The sequence below is a fragment of the Danio rerio genome, chromosome 9 (assembly GCF_049306965.1).
Source record: "Danio rerio strain Tuebingen ecotype United States chromosome 9, GRCz12tu, whole genome shotgun sequence".
NCBI classification, from domain to species: Eukaryota; Metazoa; Chordata; class Actinopteri; order Cypriniformes; family Danionidae; genus Danio; species Danio rerio.
The window spans coordinates 45,239,183-45,260,461 of record NC_133184.1 but is presented as its reverse complement, the minus strand read 5'-3'; the positions used below and the strand labels follow the sequence as shown (position 1 = coordinate 45,260,461).

The 21,279-nt window shown below is 35.4% G+C and overlaps 1 protein-coding gene across 8 annotated transcripts in view; it reads left to right on the top strand.

Annotated features, from left to right (window-relative positions):
* Positions 1–21,279, top strand: part of znf385b (zinc finger protein 385B) — a 300,195-nt gene that overhangs the window by 14,683 nt on the left and 264,233 nt on the right. For 3 of the 8 annotated variants that reach the window (XR_012384884.1, XM_073911669.1, XM_073911671.1), the window contains one exon: positions 13,684–13,812. The exons of the other annotated variants lie outside the window; for them this stretch is intronic. The gene's annotated coding sequence lies outside the window, so the exon portion shown is untranslated. The remainder of the gene's footprint in view (positions 1–13,683; positions 13,813–21,279) is intronic. 8 annotated transcript variants of the gene reach the window in all.

Here is a 21,279-nt window from a genome sequence, read left to right as displayed (position 1 = left end):
AATGAATGAAAACATTCTTTATATTTTAAATGAAGAAAATAAACGTGCTTTATAGATGTGACCAGAAAAGTTTGCTAGTTTGCAATCTTTGCAGAAACATGCTTTGCAGTAATTCTGTGAATTAAACTGCACAACCCAAAATAAATAAGGCTAATCAAAAAGATAAGAGTTGGCACTCTATAGAACAAAAAGTGTTTGGATTTCATTTTTGTATTTATAAAGGAAAAAGCTTCGTTATAGATGTGGCAGATGTGAAGTTGCCACTTGTGTGACTTTGGAAAATCAAATATAATTATTTGAAAACATTGACTCTGAGTGAAATTTTAATTTGAGTGGAATTTCATGGCAAGGTTGACAATTTGCATGGAATTGCTTCATAATGTCTTACTGATTGGGACTTGAGAGTATGACCAAAAACACTTTTATTTACTTATTTATTTATTTTATTATTTTTTTTATTTGTGTATTTATTATTTTTTGTTTTTGTTGGCATATTTGATTTTTTTTTTCCTTTTTAACAGCGGCAGATATTTCTGCATGGTAGCAAAATTCAGAACTCAGTATTTTGTATTCATTTTCTTTAGTCGTATTGTTTCATTTAATAGTTGGATGTATTTTATTTTGAAATTCACTGCCAGTGCAGTAGTGTGCACGAAAATCTCAGATCCCAAGTTTTACACGTACACCCCTCACAGATCTGTTTCAAATAAATATATTCTATAGGATGTTTTATAATATTATATTTGTGTATATACATTAGGCATGGGTCGATGTACGTTTCTGACAGTATGATAACCTTGGATACAAATATCAAGGTTTTACAGCATCATGGTATTGTGATTACTGCTCTAAAATGAGTTCTTTTTAAATGTCTGGGTAAAAAAAAACTACTTTTTTCTCCATTGAACACAAAATATTTTATTTTAGGAAACATTTATAATACTTTGGAACAGTAAACATGTCAGACAGATTTCTTTACAAGTCATATAAAAAACTAAAACCTTACATATACCTTATGAACGGTATTAAAGAAAGTTTTAGCAGTTTTAAAAGCTTGACTTTTCCAAACCAATTACCATCCTATGCTTAATATACATTTATATTAGCTGAAATTAATCTAACAAAAAAGTAAGACCAGAGTTAAAAAAAATTTGTATACCCAAATTAATATTTTGGGGAAAAAATATGAAATAACATTTTAATAAACAGGGAATATTAAGAGAAACATTAACAACTACAACAAGAACAACAAAAAAGGTAAAATTTTATCATTTGTCTTTTTTTGCAATATCTTGTTTGAATTTAAATGTATCATCTTTCTATTCCGAAAGATGTTTGGTTACCAAACTCTTATTTTAATTAATATAACCGTTAAATAAAACAATTTTGTTTAAACCCACCAAAATATATTGGCTATATTCACTAAGGAATGGACAAAAATGGTCATTTTTATAAAGGGGTGTGCTCATTCCTGCCCATTACTGTAAAACTCATTTTTCAGAAGCAAAATAAAACAATATTTCTTTTTCTGCAGTGAATTTCTTCATTTCTTTGGCTTAAAATCTCTAAAATGCCTTCGATTATGTCAATAAAATTGATCAAAGGCAAATGGCAACATGCACATGTAGTTAGCAGTGAAAATGAATGAATCAGAGTTTACACTCGTACAAAAAATTATGAATGAAATTTTTTTATTTTTTATTTTGTGATACATCTGGCACATTTATTTTTCATAGTATAAAGCAGTGCAATATTTGACACATTTCTGCTGTCACTCAGTATATATCCTGCCTTCTCGTAATGTCCCAGTAATGTCTATTAACATATGTCTCAGTTGGTCTAATAGTCATTTGTCACTGTGTCGCTTTACTACCGAGACTCTTTTGCCTGCTAAATTATATAAAAACTCATTTGCCGTTAAGGTCACGACTGCTTAGGAGTGATATGCAATTGTGGCATGATGTCTAACGTGACCTGAATTAGCATTCATATTACTGCCAATACACACATGCGCATACGTAGTACGTATACCTCCGTTATTGTGTGCGTAGCTCCTTTGACCTTACATTTATTTTTACTGACGGAAAAGCCCGGGAGGAGGCTGCTGCTCCTTGCTGGGTGTGGAATGGGGCAGAAATAAATTGCCTCCACATCTCCTACGTCTCTGTGGAGTTTAACGAATGATAACATAGCTGGGAAACTAGGATATTGGGAAGGTCAGTTAGTTCTGGTAATTAGCAGGAGGGATGAAGATGGAAGGTGAACAAGGGATTGGGCAAAGATTCCTCTTTTTAGGGGATAATGAATCTCTCTTCCTTTTTTTTTTTTTTAAGACAGGTCTGGTGGATGCTTTGAGGGACTTAAAATCATATGATTGGGAAATCCTCACAAAATCTTTACAGAATAGAGCAATAATATGCTTAATTAATTAAAATAATTATTTTATCCACAGAGAGATGCGTTATTGATAAGCTGTAAACCTTTTAAAAGCTTTTATTACAGTGCACTCTTTACAAAAATATTAATTATTATTAAATAATTAAATGTTTACTTTAGTTTTACTATTATTTTCATTCATAGTTTCATTCAGTTTCACCAGTTTTAATCATATTTACTATATTTTGTATTTCTTTAATATTTGATGTAATTCAGTAATTCATTAATTAATTTTCTTTTCGACTTAGTCCATTTATTAATCTTGGGTCGCCACTGCGGAATAAACCGCCAACTCATCCAGCACATGTTTTAAGCAGCGGATGCCCTTCCAACTGCAACCCATCTCTGGTAACATTTTATGTAATATTGTTATTTAAATTCAGTTTTATTCAGTGTTATAATATTTTATTTAAATTCAAGTCTATTATTTCATTCAAATGCTTTCTGTAAAATGCAGTAGCAAAGTGTTAATATGAAGGTATTTTCATTTTCTTTGATAAATGTTTTTTTAACAATTTTGAATTTTGCTTTAGATTTGTTTTTTTTTTTTGTTTTTTTTTCACACATACATTTTTTCATTTTTTTCGTTTTTAAATATTCCCCAAATGATGTTTAACAGAGCAAGGAAATTTTCACAGTATGTCTGATAATATTTTTTCTTCTGGAGAAAGTCTTTTTTGTTTTATTTCGGCTAGAATAAAAGCAGTTTTTAGTTTTTTTTTTTTTTTTTTCACTTTTTTGGGACCTTTTTAAATTACCTTTAAGGTAATTTTTTTTTGATAGTCTACAGAACAAACTATGATTATACAATAACTTGCTTAATAACCCTTACCTGCCTAATTAATCTAGTTAAGCCTTTAAATGTCACTTTAAGCTGTATAGAAGAGTCTTGAAAAATATCTAGTAAAATATTATTTACTGTCATTATGGCAAAGATAAAAAAATCAGTTATTAAAGGTGAGTTATTAAAACTATTATGTTTAGAAATGTTTTGAAACAATCTTCCCTCAGTTAAACAGAAATTGGGGAAAAAAATAAACAGGGGCGCAAATAATTCAGGGGCACTAATAATTCAGGGGGGCTAATAATTCTGACTTCAACTGTACAAACATGCAGTACTTAAAAGGCACCTATTTACCCCTTTTTCAAGATGTGTCAAGAATGTGTCCATAAAGTTTTAGCACAAAATACCCATCAGATTATTTATTATAGCCTCCAGAATCTGCCCATTTTGTTGTCTGCATATATTGTAGTGGTTGTTGTAGCCTGTGGCTTTAAATGAAAATGAGCTGCTTTTCCCGGTCCGTTGTTCCCACATGCTTGTCTGCTTCTCAGCATGCCTTTCATCAGATAGAAAGCACAGTGACAGACGCAGACTCGTCTGAAGCTGAAATAAAGCTCTTTAGTCTAAAATACCAAGTAAGTTTATTTGATGTGGTGGAGTTTATTCAAGCCTTTCTGAAATGATGAGTCTCGCACAAATGTAATTTGCAGTACACTCACATATTAGCATTTACTGACACTATGCAGCTGTGGTGATTTATAGCGGTTAAGAATTACATTGATTTTATTGCCTTTATTACAAACATGCTGTTTTAAAAACATTTTAAACTTTTAAAACTTATAAAAATAACAGAGTTGGTAGAAATATTTGAATCCCAGATGTTCTGTGAACGTCTATACATGTTATTATAGAAACATGGCACCTGTCAGTCAATTTGGTGGGTGGGGAAAACCGCACTCCTACGTCACTATGAGACTGGTTGTGTTTGTATCACTCCAGTATGACTGTAGACACACTATACACACATCTGTCCAAACAGCTTACAAAAGTTGATTTTTATCATAGGTGTCCTTCAAAGTACAAATGAAATCAACATTTATCATGATTTTGATTAAAGCTCACCTTGCTAGTTTTGTCATGAAATATTCATCTGTGCATGTCATTAAGAAAAAATAGTTTGCCCATGTAATCTAAAATTAAAATCTGAAAATGCACTTCCTGTTTGTTTCTCAGGTAAATTTTCAGATTGTCTCAGAGGTATTGGGCGGAGCCAATATACTTAACCACACCTCTCCAACTGTCAGTTTTGACAACAAACAGAAATATTGAGCATGATGTGTCCCTGAAACCCATTTCTTGATCTTTCTGAATGAAATGCCCACGTTACTACATCCAATAAGCTTGCGGTAGAAAAAAAAGCCACGCCCACAGTTTTCTCATGTAATATCCTGTTTTTTTATCTCCGTCACAATATATATATATATATATATATATATATATATATATATATATATATATATATAATATACTCATTTTAGGACTGATTTTTCATTTCATTCATTTTGGCTGATTTAGTTTAAGGTAGGGATGTCCCGATCAGGTTATTTTGCCCTCTAGCCCGAGTCATTTGATTTTGAGTATCTACCGAAACTGGATCCAATACTTCTATAAAACATAAAAAAAATTAAGAAAAGCAGAGAAACGGATCTAGGATGTTCCTTATTTTTATTTAATTCACCTTATTTTAACACTCAACAACTCTGTTCACAAACAGAGCACTTCTGAGAGGTAGCTTGAACAATCAAATAATAAATAACATTAGTTCTTCACTTTTGGACTTTAGTGCAACAGTAAATATAAAAACAAATCTATTGTAAAAACAAATAGCTCCTCAACTTAAAATACCCGACAGGCAATCCCAAGTTTACATATCTCACAGTTTGCTATGGCAATGTTGTTGTCATTAACTATAATACCTTCAGACCGCAGCCATACTCTCGCTTCCCACTTCAAGCTGCTTCCGTGTTCCACTTTGCCGGCATTTAACCAATAGCATCTCTGCTACAAAGTGATGTCATGCTGCAACCATTGCTATTTTTGTCTGAAGTCAAGAAAGAGCTCTAACTCTGTGCCACCGCATAACTATAGATGTGTTAAAAAATAATGACAATATATAAATATACATATATATTCGAGTCCTGATCAGAAGGTTAGAGTCTGATCGACTCTAAAACCATGTGATCGGGCCTGATTTTCAATTATGTGATCAGATCTGGACATCCCTAGTTTGAGGCTTAGAAGATTATAAATTAAAAAAAAATAAAATCATATGGAGCAAATGAGCAGGGAAAATGCTTCGAGAATCCAGGGCTGCTGAAAAGTGTGCCTGGTGTTTGTGCTGTATAAAGCACATGCTCCTTGAATATTTCATTGTGTTTCCGTGTGATCTCACCCTGCCGCTGCCTCTGCTCCCAAACCCCCATCTGGATGTCCCAATGTGCATCTTTCTTTTAACAACCATTAAGCTCCTCTGATTCCTTCGTCTTTTTACTTGGTTCTTGCTTACCAGAATCACAATCTGCACTACTTACTGGGGTCCCACCAAGCTGATGCTAATTTAGCCGATACTTGCTTGTTAAAAACCCCAGTTTGTCGCGTGTGTTTATCTTTGTAACATAGCTGTGAGAATTCACAGCATGATCCAATGCCAAGAGACGGATGTGATGGGTGTCATGAGAGAACAGCACAAGGACTGAGGTGACATTATGTTCCCCAAAGAGAGGCGAATGGTGTCTTTTGCATTATGAAATGCAGCACAAAAAAGATGACAATGAATTTACAAGCTCAGTGGGAGGTTTTGCATTGCAGATGCATTAATGTCTATCATGTCCTTACTGCAGAAGTGCCGTGGATGCTGCCAAAATGTATGTAATCTGACAGCAAAACCGAATATTCACTGAGAAAAAATGCAGGGTGAGACTTGATTTTTATGCAGAGGGAACTGATCAGATTGCGGAAAGTGGCTGTTTTGTGCCAAGACGAAGCCACGTGTGGAGCTAGAACATTAAGGGGCTCATGACAAAACCTAAAAAAGACTGCTATTTGATAGGGAAGGTTACTTTGTGTTAATGTTTTAGTAAGATTCAATGTTATGAGCTAGGGGTGTAACATATCACTATTGATCCGTGATTCGTACGGGTCACAACCCAACCGAAAACGCATGTGACCTGCGGATTAATATATATTTTTAAAACTTGTAGATTAATTCTAAATTTTAAATGATCGCAGAGAGATCGCCTCTCACGTCATTCAAATCACATATATAAAGGAATTCAGGCTTTCCTGTAAAATATAATGATCATGGAAGAAGTTGTGGTAGGTTATTTGGAAAGTTGTGGGTTTCTTAGGTTATTAAAGGTGTTCATTCATTTCCTTGTCAGCTTTATTAATCCGGGGTCGCCACAGCGGAATGAACAGCGAACTAATCCAGGAAGTTTTTACGCAGCGGATGCCCTTCCTGCCGAAACCCATCTCTGGGAATCATCCACACAATCATTCACACACACACACACACTCATACACTAGGCACAATTTAGCCCAATTCACCTGTACCGCATGTCTTTGGACTGTGGGGGCAACCGGAGCACCCGGAGGAAACCCACGCAAAGGCAGGGAGAACACGCAAACTCCACACAGAAACGCCAACTGTGCCGAGATTCGAACCAGCGTCCCTGCGACCTTCTTGCTGTGAGGCGACAGCACTACCTACTGCGCCACTGCCTCGCCTTATTAAAGGTGTTTTCTGTCAATATTTGTTTAGCCTGCATCAATGATTTCATTTTAACCTGCCTGATTAGTCATTAAAAGATAGGGATTTAAACCCCAATGCAACATAAATGATAAATGATGGTGATTTGCATACGTTTAGTAATCCTTCGAATCGCTGCATTCAAATCTGAATTTGAAAAACGCAAATATCAAGAAAGAAATTTAAGTCTTTAGTCTTTTGAGTTAGTAATGAAATTATAGACTGTCAAATAACATAAGTAATGGGAAAACAGTTTATAGTTTAGATAAAACCACTGATGTTTATGTTAAAGATTAAAATCACCATTATATGCATTTAATGATGCTTAAAAATGTAAGTTGTAGGCAGCAATTACATTATTTAACCAATAGATGGCAAAAAGCAGCCATCAAATATATGCCACTGAATAATTCTTAAAAAATGACACATCTAGCAATGAAATATGAAGTTTCATGTCTGAATAACTGAATCATTTATTGAAAATGAGACTAAAAATAAATGTGGGTTGGTGAAAAAAAAAAAAAGTCTTCATCAACAGTAGTAACAGTGAATTTTTAACAGGACTCAATCACTTCACTTTATTTTTAATAAAATTTGTTTTCAAAATGATTGATGTAATGAGGATTTTTCTTGGGTCACAAATGGACTTCAGTGGTTGCTGACAAACAATTCCACTGCAGTGCTGCTGACAATATTGTGCATTCAAGGTTAAATAAATGGCTTGTTTCATTAACCTGTTAACTTGTAGATAGGCACCAGTAATTCTGTTTATTAAAAATTAAATTGACACTGATTAAAAAAAAAAAAAAAAAAAAGGTTATATGAACCAAATAAATCTAAGTTGGCACATCACAGATCCAAAAAATAGCTAAATATATTCTCACTACTGGTGACATTCTGAGTTTAGGTGTTCTAAATGAACACTTTCCATTATATACCCTCAACATAATGTCACATGATTGCCCACGTGATAAAAAAACAAACAAACACCAAAACAGAAATATTTAGCTCTAATATAACATGGTTCAACTTACTGTATAAGTCCTTATAAATCATTATTAGAGGATATGGTGAATATCAGAATCTTCATTAGAAGATAAAATGTTCAATATATCAAACTAATATACTTCACGTTTTGTAAGAAAATTATTATTATCAAACTCTTATTTTGACTGCTTCAATTTCATAATATTGGATAGTCTAATATTGAATAGTCAAAAATGAACATTTAAACTTAATAAAATAGGAAGTAAGCTATATATAACCTACCGTATATATACATGCACAAAAAAATCTTGTGCACATGTAATCTGAGTACTAAAGTGTTGTCAGTTATATGGTAACCTCAATTTTTTTTTTTAATAATAATATATATTTTTCTCCACAAAACGAAGTGATGTGAACATAAAGGAATGATAAACGTGTGACAAATGTCTCTTATATTGTCTGATTCACATTTGTGGCTGGAGGGCACCCCTTTTGCAATCCCAAATGTGACTCATATAAATCATGCATTCCTTATGTTGACAGACAAAACCAGTTACGCCTATGGCTGAACACAATGTGCACATTTTGAGTGATGAAATATAAAGACAGAATACACGATTGCTTTAAATCATCTTGTTTCAGTTGCATTTATAATATAATATGATAACTGACAGAGTCTATCACAAAATAATGTAAATAATTATTTCTGCCTCTGTCACTTGAAGAGCCAAATGGATCCAGTTTACTGTTACACAAGGATTTTCATTCTCTTTATTTGTAACACGACAAATGAGAGTTTACAGTAAAAACACCACATTTTGACACTTATTTCATGTATTTGATCATTTAGGTATGCATCTTAAGCTAAAAAATTACTTTACATGTTTGTTCTGCTCTGGCTAAGGCTGAGCGCTTCCACATAACAGAACACATTCTCTATCATACTTTTAAAAACATGAATAAATCTAATAAATCAAGTCTGCCCCATTCTGCAAAAGCCACGTTACACGATTTTACTGATTTCCACAATAAATTGGGTTTTGTGGTGGAACAAATGCAGACTGCTGGAAATGGGGTGAGATATGATGCAATAATAATTTTAGCTCAATTAATGTTTTTTTTATAATTGTTAGAAGCTGAAATCGAAATTAAACTTTTAGTTTTACAGGCCTAATTTTCAATGCAGGAAAATAATCTGCTGATATTTTTGCATTTGTAGATAGGTCTTAGAAATTTGGCAACATTTCTGGCAAGGTACTGAAAAGTTCTACAACAATATATTTTTTTAAACAAACAATAGCTTTTCCAAACAGAAAAAAATCTAGTTGCCAAACATTCAGTATTGAAAAAAAAAAAAAACCAACATTTACAAAATGCAATGTCCCTTCAATGTGTAATCCTTTATTATAATAATAATACTAATAATAATGATAATAATAATAATAACAATAATAATAACAATAATAATAATTATTATAATTGTTATCATTATTATTATTATTATTATTATTATTATTATTATTATAATTATGTTTATTATCATTGTTATTATTATTATTATTATTATTATTATTATTATTATTATTATTATAATTGTTTATTATCATTGTTATCATTATTATTATTATTATTATTATGTTATCATTGTTATCATTATTATTATTATTATTATTATTATAATTATGTTTATTATCATTGTTATCATTATTATTATTATTATTAAGGTTTTTCACGTTTTATTCGGGTAAGGCTGGCCGATAATTAACCTATATAACCCTATCAAAATTATAATTAATTATATGATATAAAAATTAAGAAAAACATTGTCATTTAAAGATCCAATTTAACATGCTCTATTTATAATTGCACACTAGACTTTAACAATAATAGTATAAATGACACAGTTAAAGTAAACTTGTAATGACTGTTAAAAAGGGGAACTTTTTCAAGATGATTTGTATTTCTCAATAAACATGCATTAAGAGGTTTATTCATTTTTGTTTTATGTCATATCAGTTCATATAAATGACTCACATTAGGCTAGTGGGTTGTATTTTATTGCTTTATTTGTGTGGGGTCGCTGCATGTTATTTTCCCCTCATTTCATTTCATTTTAAAGAGCGCAACATTTCTCTGAGTTCTCCTCTGCTTGCTGCATGCCGTTTGTGTATTTCTATTGGAATGCAGGAGAAACTACGGGAGCCAAGAGGGAAGCGTAAAGTGTAGTGAAAACAGACTTTATTCAAACAAATCGATGTGAGCTTTACACTCAAGTAAATCGATAAAATCAATTTATCGCCCAGCCCTAGGATAGGGCAGTGGAGGTTACAGAAAGGAAAGCACTGGGAGCAAAGAGAAGGGAAGGGTCAGCAAAAAGACCTTGAGCCGGGAATCGAACTCTGTTTGCTGCGAGGACCACAGTGCTATATGTTGGCGCACTTAACCACTAGGATATTGGCACTGAGTTCAATGTGTAATCTTAGCATAAATAAAGGCTCGTATACACCGGGATACTTTTAGTTTGCGTTTATTGTCATTTTGTGTTTTTCAGGATTCAAACCCAAGTGATTTTATTTATTTATTTATTTATTAGTTTTTAATTTTATCTATTTATTTAATTTTAATTTTTTCCCATTGGCGTCAAGCAGAAGAGTATGGAAAATCAATTCTTGACGTTAGATGGCGCTACAAAATTAAAGCTTCTGACACCCGCTTGTAACGTAGAAGAAGACAGAAGGTTGACTCGCTTGATGTTTAAATTACTGGCGATTTGAACAAGCATGGATGGTTCAAGTAGCAGCTCCAGCTCTACCGATGAAGAAATGATTATTGTTCACCTGTGCAACAAGCAGCTCTAGTTCTTATCGCCTCTGCACATCTTCTTCCATGTGTGCTAGCATTGACAGTTTTGTGCATGAGCACCTCCAAGTGCTGTTTACTGTAACTTAACTTTAGAAGCTCTGTGCACGTGAACAAAAGTGCCAATCTGATTGGTGGAGAAGGTTTTGATGCGTGGCGTTTTGCCCGTTGGTGTGCACGAACACATTGGCACTCTTTATTTAGTCACGAGGTGTTAAACGTTGATGGTGTGCACGGGCCTTAAGACATAAAAAAAAGGATTTTTGTTAAGGTTAAAACTTCATACCTATCGGAAATGAGTAAGGGACCGGCAAACATTGAACGGCTTTTTCGTAATGGAGTTTTAAAATATACTTGGAACTTGTTATTTTTGTAAGCTTAGAAGTTGTTTAGAGGTGTTAATCCATTTAGATAAAGCGCTAAAAGGAAAAAGAAATGTGTTTGGGATTGTTTGTAGCAATAAATTATGCACGAAAGACCATTACCATGCATTTTAAATAGAAAGTCGATCTTGTATTGTTCACTGTAATTTATGTTGAGCTATTGTGCTTTTGTGGCATTGCAGCTTTTCCCATTTTGTTCCCCATGTGCTTTCTCTCCTCTATCATAGAAAGTACGAAATTAAAATAATAGAAATTTCATAAAGGTAAAGGAGTCAGCAATTTCAAACCATCCCTCCACGGCACCCAATTAGGCGCTCCTCAAGAGCACTACTAAAACTTTTTTGCATCAGCAAAATGAGGTGCAGTTGTGTGTCTGTGGTGCATGCTGAAATCAATTATCACTCCAAATCACACCTCTTTGACTGACAGAATCTGGATTCATTCAAACAGTTTAAACCGCACTGAAACTGTTATTGTCAGTGCTAATGATGGCAATGTTTATGAAGTCGTCGTCTCTTTATTTTCTTCCAATATCTGGGATGACTCTATGTAACCCTAGTGTCAAAAAGGCTTACATCAGTAGCTCCTACAGGCCGTGTGATTGGTCCGAGTCTTGAAGAGGGGGACAGAGTGGCCAGAAACCGCTTCAAGCTTGATAATGGGTGACAAATGCTGAGTCCCACTCTTTAGTTGTGTCCTGTTTCACAGGGTCCCTACACAGCAACTGAGCCAAATATATCTGTATGAGTTCACTTCAGGTGACAACTCCTTTTCTGAAATGGAACTGCAATGTCATCAAACATGCACAAGCACATTCGCGCACACACACACACACACTTGTAAAGCTACCTTTATGGGGACTTTCCGTTGACTTGATGCTTCTACTGTGTACATACTGTATAATCTATACCTCTACACCTAAACCCAACCACCACAGGAAACAATTTCATTCATTTATTCATTCATTCATTTTCTTTTCGGCTTGGTCCCTTTTTTTACCTGGGGTCTTCACAGCGGAATTACCCGCCAACTTATCCAGCACATATTGTACGCAGCGGATGCCCTTCCAGCTGCAACCCATCTCTGGGAAACATCCGTACACACTAATTCACACTCATACACTACAGACAATTTAGCTCACCCAATTCACCTGTACCACATGTCTTTGGACTTTAGGGTAACCAAAGCACCCGAAGGAAACCAACGTGAACACAGGGAGAACATGCAAACTCCACATAGAAATGTCAACTGACCCAGCCGGGGCTTGAACCCCTAACCCTAACCCAGCAACCTTCTTGCCTTAAGGCGATCATGCTACCCACTGCGCCACCATGACATCCGTTAATTTGAATCAGACATGACTCATTCGTTCGTCAATATTTTATGTTATGTATTTATTTATTTATTTATTTTTAACTAAGTAATTTCCAAAATACAAGAATCTGTGTACACGCCATCCACTGATACAGATACAATAGTAATGCTGATCTGGCTGTTTAAACTGCATTTGTAGATTTGAAATAAAATATACATAAACATAAAATATTGCTGTTGAATTTTGCTGTCTTATTCAGTTTTGCATTATGTTATTGTTTTAAACATAAGTTTAACAGTTTTGAAACTAAATGTAAGCTTGTGCTAAATGTCCTGCAGGTACAAAGATTTTTGGCAGTTGTTGTGCCTGAGTGAGAAAACAATTCATGAAATATGAGAGATGTAGGCATTTGATGTATTTTGTGCTTCTGTTGTGCTCACTGTGTGAAGAGTTTTGCAAAAGGGACCTATGTATTACGAAATGTGTCCTGGCATCTGTAAAAAACTAATACCTATGTCTTTATACAGAGTTGTGTACTGATGTCACACACACACACACACACACACAAAATTATATAGAAAACCAATTTAAAATTGTAAATCAAATATTAAAAAATGTTACAGTATCAAGAGAGCGAATACTCTTTCGTATGTCATACTATAACCAGCAGATACTGTATATACGTTTATTTTCTTGCTAGGTGTCAATTGTTCATTCATTTTCTTTTCAGCTTAGTCAGTTTATTAATCTGGGGTCGCCACAGAGGAATGAACCTCCAACTTATCCAGCAAATGTTTTACACAGCGGTTGCCCCTCCAGCTGCAACCCATCTCTGGGAAGCATCCATACACGCTCATTCGAACTCAAAGTGCCAGCAGCCATTCAACACAGTTCAGTTTCACCCAAAAATAAAACAAAAAGCATCCTTATTTACTCACAATGAAGTGGTTCAAACTAGTTATGACTTTCTTCTGTTGAACACAAAACAAGATTTTCTAAGGAATGTTGGGGGAAAAACAGCCATCCATAGTAGAAATAAAAATAGTATGTAGTCAATAGCTGTTTTTATTCCCTCAGCATTCTTCAAAATATATTCCTTTGTGTTCAACAGAAAAAGGAAACACACACGAACATGCAAACTCCACACAGAAATGTCAACTGACCCAGCCGAGGCTTGAACCAGTGACCTTCTTGCTGTGAGGTGACAGCTCTACCTACTGCGCCACCGCGTTGCCTATTGGTAGGTGTATTGAATATAATACAACTGGAATATGAAATGAATGTACCTTTCTCTTTTTGAACATCAAAGAACCTGGTGAAAGTGCTGAGCTTGCGGCAGCTAATTCAGTTCCACTATAATCAGGTTGTGCATGGCCTCTACCTCTTAAAACTCTCAGCTCAACTGAGCTTTTGCTGATCTCTTTTTGATTGGCTGCTGCCATGAGTTGTCTGTCCTCACCTAGACTTCTAAGTTCTTTAAATGTCCTGTCAATCAGCTGCGGTTAGTGGGGTGAATCCTCCTTCCCACTGCTAAAACCCGGGACTGAGTAATGGACCTAAGAGAGTAACTGAACTGCAACAGCTGCCCCAACTGTAGTGGTTTATTTAGCATGGCCTTGGGTTATATGTAACCCTGCAAAAAAAAATCTGATAAAAGCCACTCTTCTCTATTTATATTTCAACATGTTCATTAATGATTTAATTCATGAGTGTGGCTCATGTTGGAATTTTACCACGTACCTAATCCTAGATAATGGCATGCGTGTAACTCAATCAGAGCGGATCCAGCAGCAGAGAGGCTCGCTGCTTACACTCATTCTTTATTCGCATCTACTGTATGGTTCTATCAAGAACGTTGAACATAAGTGGAAGTGTTCCATAGAGTGCATTAGGTTTGAAAGCATTGGGACACTGACTGGATTAAGCTATTTATGGTGCTTTATGGAAGTAGGTGGAGGTAAAGGCCATATACTGCATTGGTTTAATAAGTTTAATTGTTCTCTGATATCTACATTGTAGGTTTATGGCTTCGGAAAGTCCAGACATGGTTTAATAAGCTCACTTATTACTCCATTAAATACCCCTAGAATCAAAAGGTCAGTGATTGACCATATGGTTTGTGTTATGAGTATTGATGCACATACACACACACATGGACAAATATAAAACCCAATAAGAGTAACGTTAACCTATTTTGCTCACCAGATCTGTTGTGCATAAAGCAAAATTAGAATTAAACTTGACTAAAGAGAATCCTAGAAATGGATCACATTGTAGTTTGAAGCTGTATTGTCAAATAAAACTGCTAGGACTTCGTATCAAACTTTGACTTATGACAGTTGAGCCGAGAGATTTGAGACGATTCATGAGTGTGCATGTGTTTGTTGAAGTATACGCATCAAATTTCAAAATAAACAATCAACAAAAGATGTAACTAAACATACCTTATACCTATTCGGAGTGGAGATAAATAAATGTGTAATCTGTAAATGTTGCATAGTCTATTTTAAAGTGATTTTTGAACATGCCTCTTGTTGTCGTTGTCTAGCAATGCATAGTAAACAATTTGGGCCTCGCGTTTCGAAAATAAAAGTCCCACATACATTGAAAGATGGGTGTGAGGTGTGCATAATGATTTCAGAGCTTTTTTATGATCCTAAAGCTGCATGTGAGTTTATGTGCATTTGATGACGTCTGCTGCTCGTCAGGTTCGGATGAATGACCTAAAGTAGACATACATGCAAATGCAGAGCGCATGGCCTGTGAGTCTCGTCACATTTTGTTTTGCTTTATGATTGGCCTATTGTCCACCGGGGTTTTACATGAGAATGAGGGAACGGTGGTGTCTGAGGCTCACTTATTATGCCTTGGTATTCCCAGATTTTCCTTTTAGGCCACCTTTTAAGAATCTATTTAGGGACGCTTTGGTTGCTGCGACTTTCTGATTGGTGAATTTTTCTGTACAGCATGCATGAAGTTTACTTGGATTTCATCAATTCCACCTATCAAACTGTTGTTTTAATTCATGCATTCATCAGATCGGTAAACACATTTTTTTATAGTGGATGAATGCTCTACATTTGAAAACTTTTTTTTTTCCTTTATGGAGCCCAGAATGTTTCTTCTTTGCCATCACTGTGAAACCTGGTGTTCGTTTTAAATGAAAGGATAGTTCAGCCCAAACTACAGCAAAAACTATGCTGGAAAAAATCTTAATTAGATTTACATTTTTTTAAGATTTAGTGGTTGCAAAGAGTTTATACAAGCTGAATTTAAACAAACAAATTAAGTTGAACATTACTAAATTGAACTTGTTTGTTTAAATTCAGCCCACATAAATTGTTTACAACTACTTATCTTTATAAAATTAGCCTTGCCTAATTTCTAGTTTACAATATTAAATTAATTGGTTGAATATTAAAAGGTAAATGTTGTCAATTTAAAGGGCACCTATTTAGATTTAGATTTTGTGTCTCCAGAATGTGTCTGTAAAGTTTCAGCTCAAGAATTCAGCTTTCGGCTTTTAGAATGTTGGGATTTTCTGCTTTTAAACACAATGTAGCTGTTTTCGTGGCTTGTGCCTTTAATGCTGGTTCTTCCCGTCCATCGCTCCAACATGCCTGTCAGATTGTGCCTCAATCTTCGCCTCGGCTGCCTTAAATAAATAGCACAGTGACAGACATGTAAGAAGCAGACCTCATGTAACATTTTTGAGAAATACTACAGTAAGAACTTTTCCAATGATTATTTGATGTATTTGTTGTGGAGTTAATTCAAGCCTTTCTGCAACCATGAGTCACACACAATGTCAAAACCGCACTCCTACGTCAAGTTGTGGCTGGCCTAAAAATGGGCGGGTTTTGAATCCTATTTAAACATCAGGAAATTTAAAAAAAGAGACTTGTTGTCTTTTCTATCACTCCAATATGACACACTGATCTGTCCAAACAGCTTCCAACAGATGATTTTTATAATGTGTACCCTTTAAGGTACCTTTTGTTTTCTACATGAAAACATATGCATTATCTAAAATAAGATATTACAAAGCAGCATAATGATGTCAGAACTCTGGGGTGTCTTAAAATGCTGCCTACGTAGATTTTGGAAGAGCTGTTGGGTCTTTTTATAGGTCTGCACAGGTGGTATATGCGTATGTGTCCCAAATAGTGTAAAAAAAAAATGAAGGAAAACAGATCCGAAAGTAAGGTTAATACATACAACATTTATAATATTCAGACCTTGGATTAAAACAGATCTAGACTTTAATCAGAGAGCGAGGAGTCATTTGTTAAATGTGATTTTGAGGAAGGAAGCAGCTTGCGGATCAGATGAGCCGAGGGACGGTTTGGCTCAGTGACAGATGGGAAACATTAGGGCTCCTCTAATCCTTTCAACATTGACACCAGAGTGTGAGAGAGGTAACTCACACCCACAGCGCCTGAAAGCAACGCACAAAGCAGAAGACTTTATCAGAATATCTCTTAAAGCTACTGAAGGAGCAGAGCTGCTGCATGGGTCAGTGCCTTGCTCTGTTTGAATAGAGAGCACTGAGGGCAGCTTTACACACACTGGAGGGAGAGTTCATGCATTTCTATCAAGAGGTCAAGATTTGGTGGTTTGCGTGACCCAGATAGCCCCTGCTGCTTTATTTTGTAACTGCATTGTAAGGTGGACAAAAAAAACGAACTAATTTCTCCTTTGATTGCCGCTCAAAAAATATTGATGCAATTACATTTTATTTTATTATATTATTATGATATTTAGTCTCTGATTCTCTTGGGAAAGATTAAAAGATCAGGATTGCAACTGGGCACATTCCTGTACTGCCATTAGCCAGACTTCTCTGTCAGTTCATCCATCCATTCATCCCTTTCTTTCAGTCCATCTGTCAATCCATCCATCCATATTTATTTCTGTCATTCCATCTATCCATCCAACTTTGTCATTCATCCACCCATTCATCCCTAACTTTCTGTCCATCTGTCAATTCATCCATCTATTTTTCTGTCAGTCCTTCCCCCCATCCATCTTCCTGTCAGTCCATTTATCCATCCAGATTTGTCATTCATCCATCCATTCATCCCTCCATCAATCTATCTGTCAGTCCATCCATCTTTTATTCTCAGTCCATCCCTCCATCTTTCTGTCAGACCATCTATCTATCCAACTTTGTCATTCACCTATCCAATCATTCCCCCATCAATCCATCTTTGTCAGTCAATCCATCTTTTTTCTGTCAGTCTATTCGTCAATCTATCCATTTGTCAGTCCATCCATCTTTCTGTCAGTCCATCGGATCCATACCCAAGTCCATCCATCTTTCTGTTGGTTGATCCCTTCATTCATTCATCTTTCTGTTGGTCTTTGTCAGTACATCACTCAATCCATCTTTCCGTCCATCCATCCTTCCATCTATCCATTTCTGTCAGTCCATCCCTCCATCTATCTTTCTGTCCATCCATCCTCCAATCCATCCAGCTATCCATATCTGTCAGTCCCCTCTATTCATCTTCCTGTCCATCCATCTATCCATCCATCCATCCATCCATCTTTCTGTCAGTCCTTCCATCTTTCTTTCGGTCAATGCCTTCATTCATTCATCTTTTTGTCGGTCCATCCCTTCATTCATTTTTCTGTCAGTCTATCCCTCCACCCATTTATCTTTCTGTCAGTCCATCCATCCATTTAACTTTGTCATCCCTACATCCATCTTTTTGTCAGTTCATTCCTTCATCTGTTATCCATCCATCCATCCATCCATCCATCCATCCATCCATCCATTCGTTTGTTGATCCATCCACGCGTCCCTCTGTCCCACCATACATCCATTTATCCATCCCTCTCTGTTCATCTATCCACCTGTCCATCTGTCCGTTCATTTTCTTTTTTTTTTCCATCTGTCGTTCTATTTTTCCTATATTTATCCTATCATGCAGGCTATCCATCCATCATCTATCAATGTTTTTCAATGTATTCATCAACTTTATCCTCTGTATTGTTCTACCTATCTATCAGTCTTTTTGCTAATGTATTTATCAATATATGCCATTCTGTGTATCCATCTATATGTATTGTTCTGCTTCTATTTATCAGCCTGTCTGTCCATATATCAGTCCATCGACCTATAAAACTTTCATACTTTTATTACATGGCTTTTCTTGCGTTAAAAAAATCTAGCTAACAATTACAGCAAAATTTCTTTGCATGTTTTTCAGTTGAATTTAATGACGTTTTCTAATTTTAAATATAAATTGCTGTACTGCTTCTTTTTTCCCCCAATTCAAACGCAATCCAAGTTGAAGAATTAAGCAACTGTCATTGTTATAAAGGGGAATGCAGACCAATAGCTCTTCTATTGTAGCTCTTTTTGATTATGGTCTACAGAAGAAGTTCTTATTGTGAGCTGTCTCTTATTGTCAAGTGATAGTGAATGTGATTTAAAAAGAGTTACTTCCCAGCAAACGCACAATGTCATAAGATGTTAGTATTAGGTTAGATTTTAGGTTACCAGCATCTAATGACAATGTTATTTTGACTTCCAATAATGACGTGAAATAACATTGATATTTTGTTTATTTTTAGGTTGTTTTGGAAAGTGACCAAAATCCAACGTTGAGCCAACATCTTAAGCCAATGTCATATTGACGTCAAACACTGACATTTATTTGTCTGGTATGGCAACCAAAATCCAATATCTGATAGATGTCATATTAGTAATGTCCACACAACGTCAGTTCTGACATAAGTATTTTACTTTGACAGTTTACTGGCTAATTTGTACGAATTCGTATAAGTCTAGTCGTAGGAAAATGGACGATTTTAAAAAGGAGGTGTGGCACCCAACCCCACCCCTAACCCCAACTGTCATTGGTTGATGAGCAAATCATACTAAATTGTACAAATTAGATTGTAGGAATTCATATGAATTAGCCACAAAATCAAAAAGTTACGAATTGCGGTGAGATTGTGTTGGTTCTGACGTCAAACCGATTTTCAACATTATGCAACATCACTTGACGTACAACGTCAATCTGATGTTATGTTGTTGTTCTGTTCCTGCTGGGTTGTTCATTTTGAAGGAAACCAAATTACGACACGACAATTTCATTTTGCAATCCCTGCTGTTGAAAGGAAGAGTTCCTACAGATTCAGTTTCTCTCCTTCATGCTTTTTAGGATGCCATTGTCACAAATTACATTTATCATAAGACATCATCAAAATCTCCTTGAGGCAGAATTTTACTACTGTAAGATATTTTATGAATGCTAGAACAGAACGAAAGGCTCGAATCCTTTTACTTATCATCTGCCATGCTTATTTTTTTTCTTTTACGTAGAGTCCAATGTTCACTCATTCTTGGAACATGAAGCTTAAAGATTATCTGTCCAGTGAGGACGCAAGTCATTTAGATTAAGAGTAATCTGATTGCATAGTAGGTACAAATTATAGCATAAAGGGCCACACAAGTAGGGTAACAGCCGGCCTTTGTAAGCCCCATCTCTCAGATGATTGGTCAGCGATGGATTACTAACTCGGAGATAATTATGTGGGCAAATCCCAAATCCCGAATACACAGCAGCTGTACGGGCAAACATGGCCTTTTTTTGTGTGCTGTTATGATATTGAAAATACTCCCAGCCCCCTTTTACCCTTGCCTGGTAAGTTGTGGTATGATTGTAAATCGCTTATGACTGCTAATCCAGTTGCTTTTTCAGTACACAAATACGAACGATATTGCACTGTGCATCATCCTTTAATTGAGTGACCAGAAACTGACCCTTTTTAATACAATATAATAGGAAAACAGAGTTGACGGGATTTGGCTGTGTTTTATCTGTTAACCAAAGGAGCATTTATTCAGTCAGTCAGTCTATTAAATAACGATATAGTTAAACTAAGGCTGAAATTTAGCCTCAATATTTATCCAGTAAAAAATAAATCTTCATTCACAGCGGAATGAACCGCCAACTATTCTGGCATATGTTTTACGCTGCGGATACCCTTCCAGTTGCAACCCAGTACTAGGAAACACCCATACACACTAATTGATTCATTTGTTTATTTTCCTTCGGCTTAGTCTCTATTCAGAGCTCGCCACAGTGGAATGAACCACCAACTAGTTCGGCGTTCGTTTTACGCAGGAGATGCCCTTCTAGCTGCAACCTAGTATGGGGAAACACCCATACACACTAATTTACACACACAATCATTCACTACGGCCACTTTAGTTTATTCAATTCATCTATAGCGCGTGTCTTTTGGACTGCAGACTGAACTTTTATAACGATTACAATTATGTTTCCCATTTCTCTATCTGTTTATATAGAGATTGGCTACGTCTGAAATTGCCTACTACTCAGTAGGTACTACATTTGAATTTAAACATACTACTTGGCCATTAGAAAAGTATGTTCTATACAGTATAATTGTGAGTAATATGAATGTAACACTGATGTATTACATCCGCCATTTTATCATGTGACCTACATGCGTCAGATTCCAGCGTCCATTCAGTACACACTTCAGCATCTTACCAGAAGTAGTTGGTCTTCCGGGTACTTCTCGCATACTGTTTTTTCGAATTCTATGAATTCGGGCATGCTACTCTGTTCACATACTGTTTTTAGTGTACTAAATAGTATGGACATATGCGATATCGGAGGCAGCCATAGTCTATTGGTGCATTCAATCTTGTTGGATTTTTAGT